Raw genomic sequence first — 21,755 nt, forward strand, 5'->3', positions numbered from 1 at the left:
TGAAGGGCCCGTTTGCCCGACGTGCATGTTCGTGCAAGTTCTTAGCCACACTCACTCTCTTATTTGCGATCTGTAACTGACAACTCCCCAGGGGGAAACATTTCATGAACTGTAAAGTAGAATAAGACAGACCCAAGTTGGCTCTCCCAGTGTCTTAGTTAGGCTTCCAATTGGTGTGACGGCACACACCATGCACTTGGGGAGAAAAGAATTTATTTTGCTTTTGATATCACTTCAGTTCATGGTTGAAGGAAGTAAGGACAGGAACTCAAGTAGGGTAGAAACGTGGAGGCAGAAACTGATGCAGAGGCCACGGAGGCGTGCTCCTTATGGCTTAGCCTGCTTCCTTATAGAACAGAGGACCACCAACCCAGGGTTGGCACCACCTACTGTGAGCTGGACCCTCCCCCATCAATCCTCAATCAAGAAAATGCACCATAAACCTGTGCTCAGACCAATCCAGTGGAGGTATTTTGTTAGTTGAGGCGTTTCTTTCAAAATAGCTCTAGCTGATGTCAAGTTGACCTAAAATTAGCCAGTATACCCACTTTATTCACATTTGCACTTTTAACTCTTACTTTGTTTCTGACCCTGTGAGTCAGAGCTTCTTTTCAATCTTCATTTTTTAGAAATAATTTTTAATTTTTATTTTTATTTTGTGTGAATGGGGTGTTGTACCTGCACGTGTGTCTGTGTAGTGTGCACATGCAGTGCCCTCAGAGACCAGAAGAGGGCACCAGCTGCCTTGGGATTAGAGTTATAGGTGTTTTTGAGCACCATGTTTGCACTGGGAACCAAACCTGGGAGAAGGACCAGAGTTCTTAATCGGTGAGCCTTCTCTCCAGTCCCTCTCCCCATCTTCTGAAGGAATGCAGCTGCCTGATGGGAGGTGGGCAGGAGACCGTGGGGAGCCTGAGCTCGGTGGCTGTAGTACCCTTGTGCTCCATCCTTTTGTAGAATGGAAAGGGTGGTCCTGGTCCCAGGTTGTTTAGAAGGGCCCAGGAGTGGAGAACAGAGGTTCCATCCCTGGCTTCCTTGCTCTGCAGACAGTCTCCCTTCCTACCCATTGTAGTTGGGAGGTGGTAGGCTAGGGACAGCTGGGTTCCTATATGTACTTTAAGCTACCTAGGGGCTATGCTTATGGACAGACTCTGCATCAGACTACTTCTGGGAGTAGTGGATAGGTCTTGAGTCAGAAGGCAGAGTGACAAGCATTCAGGGCTTCTGGAAGGGGAGCTAGAATGACCCTAAGATGGGAACAGTGCCTGGACTATGGAGGATTTGAGCCTCGTGGCATCTGGAGAGCCTGTGAGGGCACAGCCACACAGAGGAGCCAGTGTGCTATGCCAGAACATGGGTGCAGGACTGAGATGAGATTGTTCCTAACCAACCCTGGGTACCAGGAGGGATGAGGTGGAGCCAGGAGGTGTTTCCTCTAGGCTCGCTCTGCTTTCCTCTTCAGTGGCTCTCCTTTTCCTTCAAGCATAATTTAGTCGTTTGCTCTGACTGGCCAGGATTGTCCTGGTATACTGCAGCCACCCTTCTGAAACATAAGGACCAAAGCAGCACCAGCAAGTGAGGCAGGGCACAGGAACCACATCACACTGACTCTTCGGCAGTGTGCCATGGGACAGCCCCCTCCTTCTTTTTCCTTGGCATTCTTAAGCTGCTTACTTCTGAGCCCAGTGTGTGTCAGCTTTGTCATGTCTGGGATGGAGCACCTCTTGAATGCAGAGCCCCCCCCTCCCCCCCCCCCCCGCCAGGCCCTGTGAGGAAGCGCACGTTACATAGGGAGCAACTTTTGGGATGTCAGGGTTGAGTGAAAGAAAGTAGGCTGGAGACTGCTTTGCACCATGAAGGGTGACTGTGTACACTGGCCTGTCCCCTCCACCACATGGGTGCTAATTACATAGAGCAGATGCCTAATCTGCTCCCTGCCTCTTGCATTCTGGGTAATTCCAGCCCGCTGTCTGTGAGGATGCTCAGGAAAGGGAAGCTAATTCGGTCATTAATCCAAGCCTAAGCCAGGCAGAATTACATGGATAGGCTAGGATCTCCTGGCCCCAAATGCACAACATAATTCCACCCCCTCTCCTCCCTGCCAGGCCGTGGCTTATCTGCAAGACACTTTTACCCAGACGGGTAATTGCAAGGTGTCTGCCCTGACCTCATTCTCTCTCTGTCCCTGTCCCTGTCCCTGTTTCTGTCTCTGTTCTCCCTTTCTCTCTACACACATCCTGTCTCATTGTAATGAGAGGAACCAGGCATGGCAGGGTGGGTGGAAATTCCTAGCAGGAGAAGGTTCCGGTGGAGGACTCAGCGCAGTCAGTGAGCAGTATTTGTTTGGACATGTCGTATGGTGTCCCACACGCCATCGGTTTTCTGCAGTAATCTATCTAGTTGAACGATTTTGAAGAAGCTGCCACATCACAGAGTGGGGAGCTTTATCTTGGACGAGGAGACGTGTGGTGAGATGAAGTTCATTAATGGGCCTCACGTGGGGTCCTGGAAACCCCTGGCTGCTCTTCCTGCTCCTGAATATTAGATCTGAAGTTTCCCCAAGTTCTTGTATTGTTTTTAACAGCTGTGATGACTCCTATAAGTCTAGTCTTAACCAGAGCCTGGCTGCGTTTCTTCTCCTTTGGTGTTGTGAGTCAGGCAGTGGCTCCGACGCTTTCTACATTCTTTAGAGGACACGCGTGACAGCTGCCTCCTCCCTCCCGTTCCTAAAACTGTCCCAGGTTTAGGACCCCAGGTCTGTTTCTTTATCATGAAAGGTCCCAAAAGATGATCCCCAGGAAGATGTCTCTATTGTCTATGCATCCCTGGGCTTCTAGAGAAATCCTCCATCTTGGTGCTCTAGTTTGATCTAGAAGCCTGGCTTGCCACATGGAATACCTGTTTTTAAGATTTAACTGAATTAATGTTACACTGACCGCTTTCTTTTCTTTTAGTGAGCACTCAAGCAAATTTATTTGCCATTTAAACCTTGCCTTTGAAGTTTCATTTTTTTTTGTTTGAAGCAGGACACTCCTCTAACTTTCTCTGTTGAGAGAATGTCTCCTTTTTATGCTACGTACAGTTTAGCTAACAAACCTTTTGAAGAAGAAGCATCTATCCACATTGTCTCTTTTGCTTAGTCATGCAATATCTCAAAACTCAAGAGGGAAGTTCTTCTTAAGGTCTGACCTAAATCCCTCTAGAGCAACCATATGATGGCAGAGGCGTCCGTCAGATGGCATGCAGTTGATTGGCCCCACTGGGTTTAATGTACGTGAAGATTTGTCTCCAGAGATTTATTTTGAGGCTCCCAAGTTTCAGGCAGTGGAGCAATGGGGGATTATGGACCTGGGGAGGACGGAGACTCTTTGTCTGTAGATCAGAGCCCTTGTCCCAGCTCTGCTTCTGACTTGGGACAGGTCACGTGACTGACCCCGTACTTGAACTTGAGCATCTTCTGTTCTTTCTTTGGATTCTTCCATCTACCAGCACCGACAGACAGGTCAGCTGCTGGAGTTTCAAAGTCACAGCTGAAGTTCACGACAAGTCTCAGGGTCGTTTTGGCCACACCTTACCTCCTGACCTCGTGCCAGGCTTCCAGACAGCTGCCTGTGGCCTCTGCTCTCTGCAGTCTGACTCGGCCTCTCTTCTGCCATCTTGGCTTGGTCTCCATCCTGGCCTCCCAGGAGCCCAGGAACAGCTGCTGGGCCCTACCCCTGTTCCTTCCTGGTTCTTGTTGGGGTATCACCTCTTTGCATGCAGTTTACAAATCCCTGTTACTGGATCGCATTGCAAGCTCCTGTCCAAATGCCGGCTGGTTGCACCCCGCTCCGGGCGTCCCCCTCCCATCTGAGTATTTGTGTTTCTGATTATTTATCCCCTGACGCAATGGCCACATCTTTCCAGGCTGAATCCGCTCAACATTACTTCCTGCCTGGGTTTGCTGACATCTCTAGGTCCCTTCTACAGGCCCAGATGCAGCGGTGGAAATGTGGCTTCCCGGGACACCTTGTGGGGCCAGGATGGGGACAGCCAGTGACCCTGCTGAGAGGCCCAACCCCTCCAAAGTCAGGGTCCTCCCAGGAACATGTCTGAACTGATGAGCACAGAAAGCCATCCAATGCTCCCAGCAGGGGAGTGACCTAGCCAGAGACCTGTCCCAGCTGTTTGCCGTTTCCTGGCTCTCCTGAGCGAGAACAAGGAGACTCTTTCCTGCACCCTTGGCCTTGGCTTCTCCTCAGCGCCATCACCAGTTCTAATGAAATACTCAGCAGATGAAGTGAACCTATGCCAGAGAGGGGGCGGGGCCACGCTGTGTTGGCTACTTCCTTTCCAGATCCATGGCTGGGAAGGGAATGTGCTGGCCTCTTCTAGGATGGCAGGGACCACAAGTCACATGCAGAGTGGAATGACAACCTCCCTTATTTTCGTTAAAAGTGAGAGTGTATTTTAGACTCCCCTCTCCCTCCCCATTTTATTTCACTGTAAATCCCAGTGACTCAGAAAGTAAGAGTTGGAAGGGAACTTTGAGAGTCTTTAAACCACATCTCACTTCACAGATGGAGGCCGTGGAGGTTCAGCAATGTACTCAGGTTCACGAATGCACTTCTGTCTCCTGAGGTGCTAAGTAAGGTTTGTCAAATGATGGCGAAGGGGCTTGGTAACACATGCCCAGCCAAACAGCCCTGATGCAGGGTTCTGGTTCTCCTTGCTTCTATTTTTTTTTTTTTTTTTTTTCTTTTTTTTCATGTTTACTCTGAGCCAGAGTTAGGAAGCAACGTTGGGTTTAGTGGTCCAGCCTGCTAAGCGAACATCAGGTCTGTGAGCTCAGAGGACCAGATGCCAGAACTCAGGTGGAGGCGGCGGCGGTGGCGGCAGTGGCAGGCCTGGCTTTGTGGTAGAACATTTGCAGCCTCTGTCCTTTCCACTTCCTCCTTCTTACCTACGGAGACTCCTCAGCAGGATGCACATTGCTGGTATGGAGGGCTTTTCAGAAGAGGTTCATGAATTTGGACTGGTTTTAAAATTCACCTGGGGAAACACACAGCTGCAGCCCAAAACAGACAGACACACACACACACACACACACACACACACACACACACACACACACACACACACACACACACTTGCATTGTTCTGCCTCCATGGTCTGGGAAAGTGTACACACCCCATCCGTAGATCCACACCAGACCTGACCGTGTGAAAGCGCAGACTGAGCTCTGTAAAAAGGAAGAGAGATTAGCTGTCCCGTGGATGGCAAGTTCCTCGCCAAGCCAAGAGGCTGCATGGTTTCAAGCACACTTGTCTGGGATTCCAGGGAGGTCTGCATCCTGGCCTGCAAAGCTCCTCCCGGAAACAAAGCTACTTCTCTCTAAGGGCTGTCCACATCCCCAGGGAAGAGGCAGAAAAAGGGACAAACATCTGTGGCTCACCCGAGTCCAGGCCAGACGTGCTTGAACAGAACTGCTGTGAAGTAACAACGTCTGTTAAATTATGAGTCCAGTTTCTGGAAACCAAGCCTCCATCTCTAGCCTGGGTCTGCCTTCTTCATCTCCCTGGTTGTTGGGGGGCCGGGGCAGATCCATGGCTTCAGGGACTCTGATGCCGGAAGCAGCTCACTCTTTATTACCACCTCTATTTTTCTTTATTTTTAAAAGAATGACCAAAATCAAACAGTGATTTTTTTATTTGTGTATTTTTTATTATTATTTAGACAATTGTTCTTTGGAGACAGGGTCTCAATGTATCCTGAGCTGAACTGGAACCCAGAGATCCGACCGCTTCTCCTTCTCAAGTGCTTGGATTAATGGTGTGTGCCAAATCTTAATTCTTAGGTTTGGGTACATCTGACCCAACTGTATATATCACTAGTTTTCCTAAAAGAAACTTACAACATATAATAGAATTCCCCAAAATGTCTTGTTGGCTTAGTGTCAGGGCTGTCATTCAAGTCACAGCAATAAGCTTGTCATTTGTCCCCTTTAAGGACCCTCATGAGACCCCTTAGCAATGCGAATGACCTCAGGGTGCAATTGTCTACTCTGTAGTTAGTCTTGATTACCAGCCCAGAGGAAGGGATGGGGTACCAAGAGCTGCCTGTCAACTTGAATTTGAGGGGCAGGCCCGTCTCCCCAATCATTGCTCAGACCCCATAACCTGCCATTCTGTGTCAGAATCACTTCCCACCCTGTCTGGGCCCAAATTACCCACAGTGTCTCTTAAAGATGGATACAGTGTCACAGGTGAATTGGAGCCAGGACTCTATTCCACACTCTGTGGCCCATCGACTCCTAACCCGGAGTTCAGGATCGCAATGGGGACTTAATTAGGAATGCCCTCTGTCCCCCGCCTGCCAACACACATCCCAGAGTGTGGTGTTATGAGTGGGCGCCGTAGGCATCCCAAAAGACATGCTTTCCATAGTCTCCTTAGAATAGACACGCAACCACTGTGAACGGTGTAGACACTGGCCCTCTCACCAGCTCCTCTGCCATGACTCCTCTTGTAGGTGTCTCACGCACTGGACTGACATAAGCTGAAAACAAAGACTCATGTAGTGTTTGCTGTCAACTGTCATCACATATACTTCAAAGGAACGAAGAAAGGAGCCACGGTGGCTTCCATTTTCCCTGATCTTCCCATCTCTGTGGTCATCCTTTACCCCCATGCTCTGTCCTGTTGCTGCAGCTCCCTTCGGTGGAGAATGCTGCCTAGCAATCTTTCAGAACAGCGGTCCTTCTACCACCTGTAAATGGTCTTCTACTTAGCCCGAGGAGTCTTTCTTTTCTTCACTATGCCCCTTTTTAGTGTTTTGGCAGTACTGTACATGTGCTGAACGTTTTGTGATCATGTTCACCCCCACTTCCCTCTATCCTCCTCCATCTACTCCTTCTGCCCAGCATCTTCCCAGCTAGCCCCGTTCCTACTTTTATTTCTATTCCCTTGTAGACCTTGAGTCTAACTGGGGTGGCTGCCTGAGCACGGATGGGAGACTATCTACCAGAGTACGGGTCTCTTGCTGGAGGAAGTGACACCCCTCCCTGGCTACCATTAACTGCCACTGCTGCCTCTAGAGAATCAGGAGGCCTCATGTGTCCCTCCTGTATCCATGATGGAAGGTCAAAGGGCCCGATCTGATACAGGAAAGCACAGCTTTGGTGAGTTCAGGAGAGTGTGGCTGTGTCATGTCTGGGGCGTGGCATTTCGCAGTACCCCTCCTCATTCTCCATCTCTTGCATTCTTTCTGTCCCCTCCTCTGTGATGTTTTCTGGGTCTTGGAGGGGGTGATGGAGATGTCCTGCTTAGGGCTGAGTACTCATCTCGGCACTCTGACAAGTTCGTTTTCTCAATTTCACATGCTCCGCACCGCCTGGCCTCCATGGCCTCCAATGAGAAGCCCGGAGCCATTCAAATGGCCATTTCCTTGCAGAAACCATTCCTCACCTCAAGCTAGTCTCAAGCTTTTTTTCTGTGGCTTTAGTTTTCAATCATTTCATTGTAACGCATCTGGGTGTGGACTATTTTTTCAGGCTTAACCTATTTGAAGTTTATTGAAATCCTAGAGCAGTGGCTCTCAACCTGTGGGCCTCAACCCCTTTGGTGGTCACATATCAGATATTACATTACAGTTATGAAGTAGCAACAAAATAATTTTATGGTCGGGGGCCACTACCACACGAAGAACTGTATTAAAGGGCCACAGCTTTAGGAAGGCCGAGAAGCACTGCACGAGAGTAGGTAGGATTATGTAGTTCATAAAATTTGAAAAATTGTAGTTATTTAATTTTCAAACCTTTTTTTTCCTGGCTGTTCTCCTTCTTCTGCAGCTTTGGAGTCACTCATGCTAGAGGTTCTGGGGATGCTTGCAGCCCTGCAGTTCTGTTTGCTGCTCTTTGTCTGTTTTTCTCTTTGCTGTTCATGTTAGATCATAAATTATTCTTTAAAAAGCTGTTTTAAAATTACACTTAAGTGTGTGTGTGTGTGGGTGTGGGTGTGGGTGGGTGTGCATGCATGCACACTTGTGAGTGTGCCAAGGCAGGAGTACAGAAGTCAGAGGGCAGCTTTCAGGAGTTGGTTCTCTCCTCCTGGTATTGAGCTCAGGCTATCAGGTTTGCTAGCAAACGTGTTTTCCTGCTGAGCCACCTCACAGCCAGCTTGAGACATTTTAGTTTTAAGTTAGGAAATTTCCACTTGGTCCGTTTTTTTTTTCTTCCTTGCCTTCTTATCTCTGTTGACAGTTTGGACTGTGTACTTCAAGAGCATTTGTCTTTGAAAGTGTCATCTTTGTCACTTTAACACTGGTGTCTAGTGGTCCTCTTCCCTTTAAGATACTTTGTGGGGTGGGGGGGGGGAGGAATGGGAGGATACAAGGGATGGGATAAACATTGAGATGTAACAAGAATAAATTAATAAAAAAAAAAAAAGATACTTTGTGGTTCTCTGTATGCTTGGTAATTTTAAATTATATCCTGAACATTTTTAGTATTATTTTATGAGTTTGAGGTCTTATTTACATCCTATGTATGTGTGTTATTGGGAAAAGGATCCGGTTTTTGTTTGATCTGCCAGTTTATTTCCCCCTCTGAGGGAAGGTCTCATGAGGCCCTCACTGGTCTTGAACTCATATATAGATGAAGATGACCTTGAACTATTGATATTCCTGCCTATGCCTCCCAAGTGCTGGGATGCAAGGCACAGCACGCACCACTACACAGGATTTCCAGCTTCACACTTTGACTACAGTTATGGGATATATTTGAATATTAGCTTCATTTTGGAAGCTGTCTGCCATTTGGACCTGTCCTGCAGGTGCTATCAAGTGGGACCTAGGCAGTGAAACAGTCCATAGTTCAATCCATAAGGAACGTGTGTGTGTATGCATGTGTGTGTAAGAGAGAGAGAGAGAGAGAGAGAGAGAGAGAGAGAGAGAGAGAGAGAGAGAGAGAGAGAGAGAGAGAGAGAGAGAGAGAGAGAGGAGACCTGCACACAGGCAGAACAGGAGCATACTTAAGTGCTTGCAAAGTGACTCTAAGTCTTTCTTGTCCATGATCTTCCCAGAGCCTTTAAGTTTCCTGAGAGTTGATGCTCATTGTCTCAGAAACATATCTTTTAAAAAATATTTTATTAATTTATTCATATTACATCTCAATTGTTAGCCCATCCCTTGCATTCTCCCATTCCTCCCTCCATCCTGCTTTCCCCCTACTCCCCTCCCCTATGTCTGTGACTGAGGGGGACCTCCTCCCCCTGTATATGCTCATAGGGTATCAAGTCTCTTCTTGGTAGTCTGCTATCCTTCCTCTGAGTGCCACCAGGCCTCCCCATCAAGGGGACATGGTAAAAAATGGGGCACCAGAGTTTGTGTGAAAGTCAGACCCCACTCTCCACTCAGCTGTGGAGAATGTCCTGTCTATCGGCTAGATCTGGGTAGGGGTTCAAAGTTTACTGCATGTATTGTCCTTGGCTGGTGTCATAGTTTGAGCAGCACCCCTGGGCCCAGATCTGCCCATCATAATGTTCTTCTTGTTAGTTTCTAGGACCCTCTGGATCCTTCTATTTCCCCATTCTTCCATGTTTCTCTCACCTAAAGTCCCAATAGGATGTCCTCCCCTCTGACCCACTTTCCTGATAAGTGAAGACTTTCATGGGACATACCCCTTGGGCTAGTGTCTAGATATAAGTGAGTATATACCATTTGACTCTTTCTGCTTCTGGGTGAACTCACTCATTATGATCATTTTTAGTTCAATCCATTTGTCCACAAAATTCGGGAATTCCTTGTTTATTTTAATGAGCCAAAAATTTATTTATTCATTTCTTGCATTTGAAGTATTCCTCGATGCCATCCTTGGCCTGAGATTCTGTGCCATAATCCTTAACCAGTACACAACTGCAGCCAACCACTTTCCATGGCTTCCCTCTGGATCGATTTTACAGAGGCCTACCCATCCCCGCCCCAGTTTCTTGTTGTCATCAACCTTAATCAGGTTGGTCTGGTGCTCAGCACGCGGTGCCTCCACCAGCTTGACATACATGGCTCATCGCAGTTGGATGCCAGGGCACAAAGGTGGGCCTGGCGCTTGTCTAAGGCTTTGGCAGCTTCGTGTAGGCCATATGCTTGGCCATCATGGATGAGGTTGGTCTTCAGCACCTCTTGTAGAGCAGTGTTGACACCCATTACACCTCCAGCAGCAATGCCTTCCTCAGCCATGGCGGCGGATTATGGATGAGGCCAAATCTTGAACACACCTGAGCCTCCGCCTCCACCTCTGCGTAGCTCGGTGGCAGCAGGGGCCCTGAAACGTATCTTGAGCGCTGTTATCTACTTGTACTTCTTGGGAACGGGGACCGCTCTTCATTCCAGGTGGAATGTAAGTCAGCTTCCTTCCTTTTGAGAACATTAAGTGCTCATTGGCCTGTTCTTTAATAAGCTGTCCATGAGAGACCCTGGACAGAAATGCATAGGCCCAGCAGTTGAGAGATTGAATGAAACATACTGTGGAGTGTGCCCTAGATGACGTGGCCAATGAGAACTATGGCTGAGGTTTTAATCATAGAGAAATCTACTTTAAAAATTATCTATCTATCTATCTATCTATCTATCTATCTATCTATCTATCTATCTATCTCTATATGTCTGTCTCTGTCTCCCTGAGTGCTGGGAACACAGGTGTGTGCCACTGCGCCCAGCTTAAAAATAATATTTAAAAAGAGAGCAGAATGGGATATCTGATAACTCTTGAGTAGGTAGTCCCATAATAATAAGAGCAACCTCATTTTAACCTTAATTTTAATTCTTATTTTAAAGTTAGCTGGCAAAATAATAGGTTTCATTAAGACATTTTGCATACATGTTGATTGAATGAAAAATGAGGGCCACGGTATGGTCGAGGAGAAGGTTTATTGTAGCTATGAGAGAGAAGATAGCCAGAGGCATCTGGAAGGGTCCAGACTGACCTGGGCCAGCAGACTGAACCACATTATGAGAGGAAAGAAAAACAGGGAGAGCAGGAGAAAAGAGAGAGGAGCCAGACATGAGAGGCCAGAGAGCGAGATGAGAGACGAGGAGAGAGGGAGAGAGAGAGGGCAGAGGAGAGAGAGAGAGAGAGAGAGAGAGAGAGAGAGAGAGAGAGAGAGAGAGAGAGAGAGAGAGAGAGAGTGAAATGGCTGCCTTATATAGGGATCAGAGGCTTGGGGAGCAGAAGCCCAGACCCTAGGAGGAGAGGCTTATGTGGGGGGCAGGGGCGGGGCGGGGGAAGTGCTTGGGGAGCCACAAGAACTAAGAGAGACTTGTTCTGGGTTTTGAATTTGACATCCATCATTGTATTTTTCTCACATTTACTCCCATTTTGTACTCCCCTACTCCTGCTGATGGCTTCCTTCACTGCACTTAATACCCCTAATGCTTTTATGACAATAAACACTTAAATCTAGAGCATGGAAATGAGAGAAAGCATGGAGTGCTGTCTCCTAGCACTATTCCCTCTTGTTTCCCCTCCCTTTTCCTGTAGACACCTTCCTCTCCACCTCTTAGGTCCTTCTCTACTTTCTTGTCCTATGTTTTTATGTTTTTCTTTCTAGATTCTACTTATGAGAGAAAACACAGGGCATCTGCCCCGATTCTCTTTAAGTCCACCAATTTCTTTGTAGATGACATAATTGCATTCCTCTTTATGACTGAATTAAAGAAGAAAAAAAAAACTGTTGCTGTGTCCCTAGACCATAGCTTTTTCCTCCAAGCGTCTGTTGCTGGTCCTCTAGGCTGGTTCCCTATGTTGGCTATTTGTGATCACAGCAACAAACATGAAGTAGAAGCATCTCTGTGGTGTGCCGGCTGACATGTACTTGGCTACATATTCAGAAGTGGCATAGGTCATATGGTGGTCTGGCTGTTGGCTTTTGGGAGGACCTTCCATAGTGAATTCTGACGTGGCTGTACACGTTTGCGTTCCTTCCATCAGTTAGTGCGGACTCCCTCTGCCTCACCTCTGCACCAGCACTTGCTGCCCTCTGCCTTCTGGTGGGATCCATTCTGCCAGAGGTGAGTCCTCGAATCTTCGAATAGTTTATTTAAATTGCCTTTCCCTGGCTGATGAAGATGTTGAACTTGTGTGTGTGTGTGTGTGTGTGTGAGTGTGTGTGTGTGTGTATGTGTGTGTTTATTCATGACTTGTACATTTCTTCTCTTGAGAACTGTCTGTCCAATTCATTTGCTTATTTATTGGCAGAGTAATTTCCCTTTGGTGTTTTAACTGTTTGAGTTCTTATAGATTCTAGATATTAACCGCCCTGTCAGACATACCATTGGCAAAGGGTTTTCTCCCGTTCTGTAGGCTGCCTATTCACGCCGCCAAATGTTTCCTTTGATGTGCAAAAGCTTTGAAATCCCATACAATCCTGTTTGTCACTTCTAGCTATTATGTTCTGAGCTACTGGAGTCCTTTCTGAAAAATCCTTCCCTTTGTGTGGAAGTGTTTCCCCTGGCAGGCTCAATTTCTTAGGCTAGAAGTGTTTGATAAACTCAAATTGATTCTTACACAGAGCAAGAGGGATGGATTCCACATCCATCCAGTTTCCTCTAGCATCGGTTGCTGAAGAGGTTCTTTTTTTTTTTTTTTTTTTTTTTTTTTTTTTCCTACGCTGTGTTTTGTCTTCTTTGTAAACTCCAGATGGCTGTCGTTGTATGGTTTTATTTCTGGGTCTTCCACACCATTCTGTTGGTCGGCTTGTTGGCTTTGTGCCAATGCCATGCTGTTTTTGTTATTATGACCCTGTGGTATAATTTGAAATCAGATAGCGTGATTCATCCAGCATTGCTCTGTTGGCTTATGATTCCTTTGGTTATTCAGAGTCTTTTGTGCTTGCATATGAATTTCAAAATTGTATGTTTTCATCTCTGTGAAGTATTTCACCATAGGCTTTTTGATTGAGATTGCACTGAATCTGAGCATTGCTTTCAGTGATGTGCCATTTTCACAGTGTTGATTCTGCTAGCCTATGGGTGTGAAGGTGCTGCTGTCTTCTGGTGTCTCTGGTGTCTTCAGTATGGTCCTTCATTGTTTTGAAGATTCATAGGAAAAGCCCACCCCTCCATCTGTTCCTTGGTTAGGCTTATTTCTAGGCTGTGTGTGTGTGTGTGTGTGTGCGCGCGCGCGCAATTGCGCGCGCGCGTGTGTAAAGGTATTGTGAATGGATTTTCCTCTGATTTCCTTCTTAGAAAGTTAGTTATTGGTATATAGAAATAGTATGGATTTTTCCAACATTTATATTGTATTTTGCTACATTGTTGAACTGCTAATAAGATCTAAGAATTTTCTGATATAATCTTTAGAATTTCTTAAGTATAAGACCATGTCATCTGCAAAGAGGGATACTGTGACAAGAGTGGATGCCTTCAGTGTAGTATGGCCATAGATGAAATAGGGGTAATGTGACTTCTCCTTCATTATTTATATCTTTTATTTCTCTTCCCTTATTGCTGTGGCTAAGTCTTCAAGCACTGTGTGAATAAAAATGGGTAAAATGAATACTTTTACCTAGTTACTAATTTTAGAGGAAACACTTTCTGCTTTCTCTCAGTACAATATTAGATATACATTTGTTGTATATAAGATTTACTACACTGAGGTTATATTTATTTTATTCCTAGCTTCTCCAGGGCTTTTACAATGAAGGGATATTGAGCCTTGCCAAAGGCCCTTTCTGCATTTATTGAAAATGATGGTGTGATCCTTATTGATTTGAATGTGTTGTACCATTCCTTCATCCTCGGAAAGGAAGTAGTAATTAAATTGTGCATACACCACAGTGTATGATCTCTTAAATGATTTATTGAATTAAGTTATTGAATTTGTTTTGAATTTTTTGTGCCTGTTTGTTAAAGATATCTGTCAGGAGACCTTGTTTTTGGTTGTATCTTTATCTGGCTTCAATAACAAAGACATAATGGCTTTGTATAGTGTGAACTTCCAGCCATTCCTTCACGTCCATTTTATAAAATAGTTTCAGGAACATTGACATTAGCTTTTGACACATCTGGTCACACTAAGTGGTCTTAGATGTCACCCATTACTCCGTTAGTCTCCTTCCTTACTGATATGCTTGATATACTGTATTTTGGCATTCTTTAGGTTCAATTTTGTTGAGTCACACACATCTAGATATTTAGATTTTTTTCTCTAGACTTTGCAATTCTTTGAAGTATGGGTTTTCAAAGTATTCTTGTGTGTTTCTGTAGTTTTTATTAGTATCTCTTATAATGCCCCTCTTTTTATAGATCACTTTATTAATTTGAATTTTGTCCATCAATCTTGCTTACTTAAAAAAAACCAACTCTTTGTTTCATAGTCTTTGTTGTTTATTTTAGTGTTTGTTTCATCATTTTTTGCTTTGATCATTATTTCTTTGCGTGTACTGATTTTGGACATGGCCTTCCCAATGTGGTTGACCTATCTGGAGTCATAACCCTTAAAGAAAACTGACTGTTCCTACCTCAGAAGTAATCCATGTTGAAAGCTCCTCAGATAGGCATAGACTTTTGAGCCCCTGTGCCCTCAGTGTTGGAATGCTGACTGGCTTGCTCTTTGCAGGCAATCGTAGCCACTGTGCGTTTTATGAGAATCATGTCCTGTCATGTCCTTAGACTCTGTTTTGTTCTGGTCCTCCCTGGCCTCTGCATCTTTACTTTTGGCATTTGAGTGTGATGTTTTATATAGAGGCTCTTCTCTAGCCACGTCTATTTGGGCGTCTTATATGCCTCTTGTGTTTGGCTGCCATTCCAGCCTCCAAGACTTGGGCTTTCTTTCTTTACTTCCTTCCTTCCTTCCTTCCTTCCTTTCTTTTTTGGCTATCATTTTGTTGAATCAATTTTCTGTGGTTTAGTTTTTATTCTATTACTTTTTAAAATCCTGGTTCTTAGACCATGTGGTTTTCAATTCAAAATGTTTTTGAGGCAGAGTCTTATATGTCTGAGCTGATCTTCAGTTCATAGCTGAGAATGGCCAACAGGTCCTGATCTGCCTACTTTGTCTTCCTAAGCGTTGTGGTTGCAGATAGGGTCACTGTACCCAGTCTTCTGCATAGGCTTAAAGCCAAGCTTTCACATGTGCTAGATAAACACTTCACTAACTGAGCCATAGCCTAAGTGTGACTTGTCTTTATTTATATTATTTATTTTTTATTTTCACTATTATATTTGAGTGTGCTATTTCCTCCACCATGTCTTTCATCTCTGAGTCTTTCTTTCACTTGATCAAATAGCGATGCTTTCTACTGTTTTAAAATTAGGTTTATTCGCTTATAAAATTTATGCTTTGATTTTTTTTCCTCCAAAAATATAAATTTCCTTTCCACGTTTCTCATCTGAGCTATTACCTTTAAAAAAAAAATGGCTGTAGTTCTCATCCGTACTCTGGATTGATATCTTTACTTCATTTATCTTCTTGTTTGTCTCCTCTTGAAATCATTTATCATTTTTTATGGACTTTGAATTCTCTGCGTAGCATTTCAACCACCTCAACATCTAGAGTTAGTAGTTGAGGAGCTGTGGTCTCTCGAGGCCCTGTGCTGTCTTGACTTGGCACATTTCCCTCTTCCATGTTGTGATCTGGGTACCTGCTAGTTTTACTGAGAAAAATATTGTCTTTTCCCCTCCTGGGACATGGTTTCTCTGTGTAGGCCTGGCTGTCCTGGAACTCGCTTTGTAGAACAGGTAGGCCTCAAACTCATGAAGATCTGCCTGCCTCTGCCTCCTGAGTGCTGAGCTAAAGGTGTGCACAACCATGCCTGGCTACTAAGCAAGATATATTTTTTTAAAGATCTATTTATTTATTATTATGTATACAGTGCTCTGCCTGCATGTACACCTACAGGCCAGAGGAGGGCATTAGATCCCATTATAGATGATTGTGAGGCACCTTGTGGTTGCTGGGAATTGAACTCAGGACCTCTAGAAGAGCAGTCAGCGCTCTTAACCTCTGAGCCGTCTCTCCAGGCATCCCCTAAACAAGATATTCTTGAGGAGTCAATCCTCACTGTTCTCAAGGACAGAAGAACTATATTGCTGCAAGAGCAATGACCCCAACCTGAAGAAGATGTGGAAAAGTATGGGCAATCAATTTGAGTTAACTGCACCAACAAAGACCAGGAAACAGAAAACAACAAAACCGCTTAGACTATGCTATGGAGGTAAAATATATTTAGAGTAAAACTTAAAATATTGCCGGGCATCATTGGCACACGCCTTTAATCCCAGCAGAGGCAGGTTGATCTCTGAGTTTGAGGCCAGCCTGGTCTACAGAGTGAATTTCAGGACAGTCAGGGCTACACAGAGAAACCCTGTCTTAACCTCCTCACCCCCACCACAAAAAAAATCAAAGAATGAACTAAACTAAAGAAGAGGGCAAGGGCAAGAAAATGCAAAGCAAGGTCAAATAAGAAAAAGAAAAAGTGGAATAATGTTACAAAAGGAGAGAAAAATGAAATAAATGTAAAACTGTGATGGTTCAAAATGCCTAAATTAAAAAGAGGTATAAAATACTAAAGTTTGGATAAAAAAGTCAAACTACTACTAAAAGTCCACTAAAAAGAAGAAGGCAGGGAGCATGAAACAGATGGCGGATTAGCTTGCCTTCCAGCTGGTTCTTGTGAGAATGGAGTCTGTTGGGTCAAGGTACATCTCTCTGATAGTGCAGACTCTTGTCTTGCTTACCGGCTAGGCTGCTGCTCAACCTGGATGGGTCACGAGTGAAACATCCTTCAGAGATGTTGTTTTCCCAGAAACTTCCCCTTCTTATGTACCGGAAGATTCTGCTGGTGGCATCTGACTTTGTATCCTGTGGGCTGGGCAGGTTCTTCACATCTCTGGGACTTAACAGTTTGTACAGCCTGGGATGCCCAGTGTTCTAGCCAAGCAGTCTTTCCCAGGTGTTTTGTAGATGGGAAGAGCAAACACAGCCCTTTGGTCTGCACAGGTGGACGAGTGTCTGCTTTCATATCCATGTAGCACTAAACACTCTGCTGGAGGATGTAGCTGCAGACGTTGAAGGCTCTGCTCGAACTCCAGGGTTCCTAGTCTCACTGGCTGGAAACCTCATGGCAGATAAGTTTCTCCTGAGGGTTTGCCATCCCCGCCCTCAGACTCGGGTCTATTGGATCCCAGTGTTATCCTCAGAGATGGTTGGACTGCACCCTTCACTAGCTCAACCAAACTTTCTTCTACCTCAGCCTCTTAGTGCATCCACCTTTGGCCCCTCCCTCTCCACACTGCACCCCACCGCTGTTTCCTTCCATTGCATTGGAAGTTGACCTGGATACCATGACTTGTGATTTTTTTTTCCCCTCGCAGGCTTCTGGGTTAGCTTAGCCTTGAACAGTGCCTTCTCTCTCAGGATAGTGTCTGGTCTCAGTCTTCTGAGTCTTAGAATGAAGCGGTGTTGACCTTCTCTCTCTGTTGCCAACTGTTCCAAAATGACGTCACTGTCACATCAAAACCTCTAGCTGGATTTGAGCCTGTGACAACTGTGGGCTTTCCCTCTGGGTGAGAGTTCCAGTCTTTTCTCACCAGGCCCCGCTAATTTGCCTTTTAGATGAGTTTGTTTCCCCTCCCCAACCAGGGAGCGATGGTAGAGCCTTGTGCTGCTTTGTGGGAAAGACTGAAAGCTTTGTCACAGGTGAACGCAGTCTTGGCGGGCTTTACCCTTGGACATACCATGGATACCTTGAAATAGACTGGATGGAGCCATCCTGGGCCTGGAATTCAGGAAGCAGACCTGGGGACTCCACCTGGACTATTGTTTTTCTAATCGACCCTCAATGGGAGAAGAAGACCGCCCTTCGTACAGGCAAGCAGAGAGGAGAGAGCAGCAGCAGGTTCAGACCGGGCTTGAGTGCACGCGGATCAGCGAAGAGGCCGGACCCGTTCCATGGAAAGGATACCGGAAGGTTCACTCTTTTTTCCCTTTAACCTTTTTTCCCTCTTGTGTAAGCTAGTTGGGTTGTATAATACAGTTTAATTGTTAAAAAACAGAGCCTACACTGCTTGCTTCTTTCTGGGTCACCATTGTATTTCTCTATACTTTTCAGCTGTGCTGCTGTTCACCCTGTGGTTTCTGATGTGCTTCTAATCTTTCATTCTTTACAATAGTCTTTTTTTTTTTTCTGAAAAATTGACTCATCTTGTTCACTGCAGCGCACGGAGGCAGTTGTCATCTGCCAAGTACTTTGAAAATCTCCTTAGGATTCAACTTGAATAATAAGCAAAAGCAAAAGAGGAGCCCTGTTACTTTGCTTGCCTTGACAAGGATGAAAATGCAGAAGGCGGACACAGTGGGATGAGCTGCCTGGACTGTTGGCATCTCACAGCCGCAGCCACAGTAGTGGAACGATCTGTGGCCACAAGAGGCCTTGCCATCGCCTCCCTAGGCCCCTAGGGGAAATTTTCCATGCTGCCAAGGACTTAAAGCTGATGGGAATTATCACTTCTGGGTATGACTGCTACTCCCAGGATATGAGTATGGGTAGAAAAGAAAAAAAGAATGTGGAATTTTAAACCTCAGGGGCCACACGCTCTGGTGAGTCCTTTTTTTTCCCCACTTATGCATCTGCCTTTGCTTGTCCATAGACACAAAGCCTGATTTATTGTCTTTGCTTTCTGAATTTTTAGCCTTAAGAGCCCGCGACTATTTGTATAACTGTCATGAGTCCTCCCAACCACCAGGAGGAGGTAAAGAGCCTCAACTGGGCACTTCACCAAACCAAACTACAAAGAAATTGTTATCAGAGGAGCCTTATCCAGCAACTGATGGGAGCAGATACAGAGACCCACAACCAAACACTAGGCAGAGCCAGGGGAACCCCACAGAAGAGGGAGAGGAAAGATTATAGGAGCCAAAGGGTTTGAGGACCCCATGAGGACATGGCCCATAGAATCAACTAACAGGACTCATAGATGCTCACAGAGATAAAGCGACAAACAGGGACCCTGTGTAGGCCTGATCTAGGTTTTCTGCATATACTTATAGTTGTGTAGCTTGGTGCTCTTATGGGACTTCTGACAGTGGTGGCACATGCTGTGTGTGCGTGTTGTCTCTGACACTTTTGCCTGCTCTTGAGACTCTTTTCCTCCTACAGGGTTGCCTTGTCCAGTCTTGATATGAGGGTTTGTGCCTAATCTTATTGTAACTTGTTATGCCATGTTGAATTCCCTGGGATGCCTGCTCTTTTTAAAATTTGATTTATTTATTCACTTTGCATCCCAACCGTAGCCCTATCCCTCCTCTCTTCCCAGTCCCTTCCTCCCTCCTTTTCCCTATCCTCCTCCCCTACTCCTCCAAAAAGAGCCCCCACCCCCCCAGCACATCAAGTCTCCTTGGGACTGAGTACATCCTCTTCCACTGTTGCCGGGCAAGGCAGTCTTGCCAGGGAAAGTGATCAAGGAGCAGGCAACATAGTCCATGTCATAGACAGCCCCTGCTCCCTTTACTAGGGGACCCACATGAAGACCAAGCTGCCTATTGGCTACATATGTGTAGGGGACCTAGGTCTAATCTATGCAGTCCTTGCTTGGTGCTTCAGTCCCCTCAAGCAACCCTGGGTCCAGTTTAGTTGACTCTTCTCATCCTTACCCCTACTCTTGCACAAGGCTCCCTGCACTCTGCCCAATGTTTGTCTGTGCATCTCAGCCTCTGGGTAGTTGCTGAGTAGAGCCTCTCAGAGGACAGCTATGCTATGCTAGGCTTCTGTCTCCAAGCATAGAAAAATATTGTTAATAGTGCCAGGGATTGACTCTCTCTCATGGTGTGGGTCTCAGGTTGGGCCCTGTCATTGATTGGAAATTCCCTCAAGCTCTGCTTTATCTTTATCCTTGCGCACCTTATAGGCAGGGTGATTTTTGGGTCAAAGTTTATGTGGGTGGGTTGGTAGTCCACCTCCCTCCACTGGGTGTCCTGTCTGGTTAGAGGGTGTCCTCTTCAGTCTTCATGACCCCTGTTACTAGGGGTCTCAGCTACAGTCACCCCCATATCCTCCTATGAGCCTACCCTGTCATAGGTCTTAGCTTGTCTCAGAGATGCCTCTGCTCATGGCTCTTCTCCTCTCAGCAAACCCTCTGTCTCCCACCCCCTTATTTGTATCCGATCCCCACCCTCATTTCCCTCCACACCCCCTCTCCTACCCTGTTCCCTCTCTTCATCCACTTCATCTGTCTATTCCATTTCTTTTTCTGAGTGAGATTCAAGCGTCCTCCCTTGGGCCCTACTTGTTGCTTAGCTTCTTTGGGTCTGTGGATTGTCGCATGGTTATCTTGTACTTTATGGCTACTATCCACTTATAGGTGAGTACATACCACATGTGTCTTTCTGGGTCTAGGTTACCTCACTCAGGATAATCTTTTTCAGTTCTATCCATTTGCTTGCAAATTTCATAATTTACTTGTTTTTAATAGATGAGTATTATTCCATTGTGTAAACATACCACATTTTCTTTATCCATTCTTCTGTTGAGGGGCATCTGAGTTGTTTCCAGTTTTTGTCTCTTATGAATAAAGATTCTATGAACGTATTTGAGCAAATGTCCTTGCATGGTGGGGTGTCTTTTGGGTATATGTCCAGGAGGTGGAGCTATTCCCAATCTTCTGAGCAAGCACTAGATTAATTTCCAAAGTGGTTGTACACATTTGTATTCTCACCAGCAATAAAAGAGTGTTCCCCTTTTCCCATATCCTGGCCAGCATGAGTGGTCAGTTGAGTTTTTGATCTTAGCCATTCTGATGGGTGTAAGATGAACTCTTAGATTCTTTTTGATTTGCATTTTCCTGATGACTGAGGACACTGAACATTTTTTTTTTTTTTCTGCTGCTGCTGCTGTTGTTTTTCGAGACAGGGTTTCTCTGTGTAGCCTTGATGGTCCTGGACTTACTTTGTAGACCAGGCTGGCCTCAAACTCACAAACTCACAGCAATCCTGCCTCTGCTTCCTGAGTGCTGGAGCATTTCTTTGTTTCTTGGCCATTTGAGCTTCCTTGGTTGAGAATTCTCTGTTTAGCTCTGTGTCCCATTTTTAAATTGGATTATTTGGATTATTGGTGTTTATTTTTGAGTCCTTTATATATTTTGAGTATTAACCCCTTGTTGGATGTAGGGTTGGTGAAGCTCTTTTCCCAATTTGCGGTCACTGAGCTCCTGCTACCCAGACACCATGCACTCTGGGCGCTACCATCTTGGTGTGAGACCCTGTATGTTCTTCTCTTCCGTCTCTTCTCAGGAAGATGGGTAGAACTGGGGCTAGTACTGTGCCTTGACTGGAGGCCATCCTTGGGGAGGCTGGTACCATGCATCCTTAGCACCCAGGGTCCCTCCTGGGGTCAGTAAGACAGACACTGGCATTTGGGAGTCAGCGTTATAGCCACTCTTCTTTGCAGTCTCTGAGCGCCTGTTACTCAGACACAATGTGCACTGGGAACCATCACTTTGGAGTCCTTTTTTAAAAAAAGGAAACAGGGAAAAAGCAGATCTGGGGGAGAGGGGAGGTGGGGGAAGGGACTGGAAGAAGTGGACTGAGGGGAAACAGTGGGATGTAATGAGAGAGGGGGGGCAGGGGGCAAACAAAAGAAAAATTAACAACTTGCTCTGAGACAGTGTTTACTTCTCTGTCAAACACTGTGACTTTTAAGGGTTAGCACACCCTCTACCTGGGAACCCAGCTATCATTTCTGGGTTAATTGTTGACTTGCAGTTTGAGTTCCAGTCTTGTCTGCCA

General features: G+C 45.7%; 1 protein-coding gene and 1 pseudogene across 1 annotated transcript in view; one reads left to right on the top strand and one right to left on the bottom strand.

The window, feature by feature from the left end:
• The window catches only part of LOC127197685 (anoctamin-2), a 185,622-nt gene that overhangs the window by 30,741 nt on the left and 133,126 nt on the right, over positions 1 to 21,755 (top strand). The window lies entirely within an intron of this gene.
• Positions 9,814 to 10,213, bottom strand: LOC127196863 (40S ribosomal protein S12-like; annotated as a pseudogene).

This window comes from Acomys russatus, chromosome 13, assembly GCF_903995435.1.
Source record: "Acomys russatus chromosome 13, mAcoRus1.1, whole genome shotgun sequence".
Lineage (NCBI taxonomy): Eukaryota > Metazoa > Chordata > Mammalia > Rodentia > Muridae > Acomys > Acomys russatus.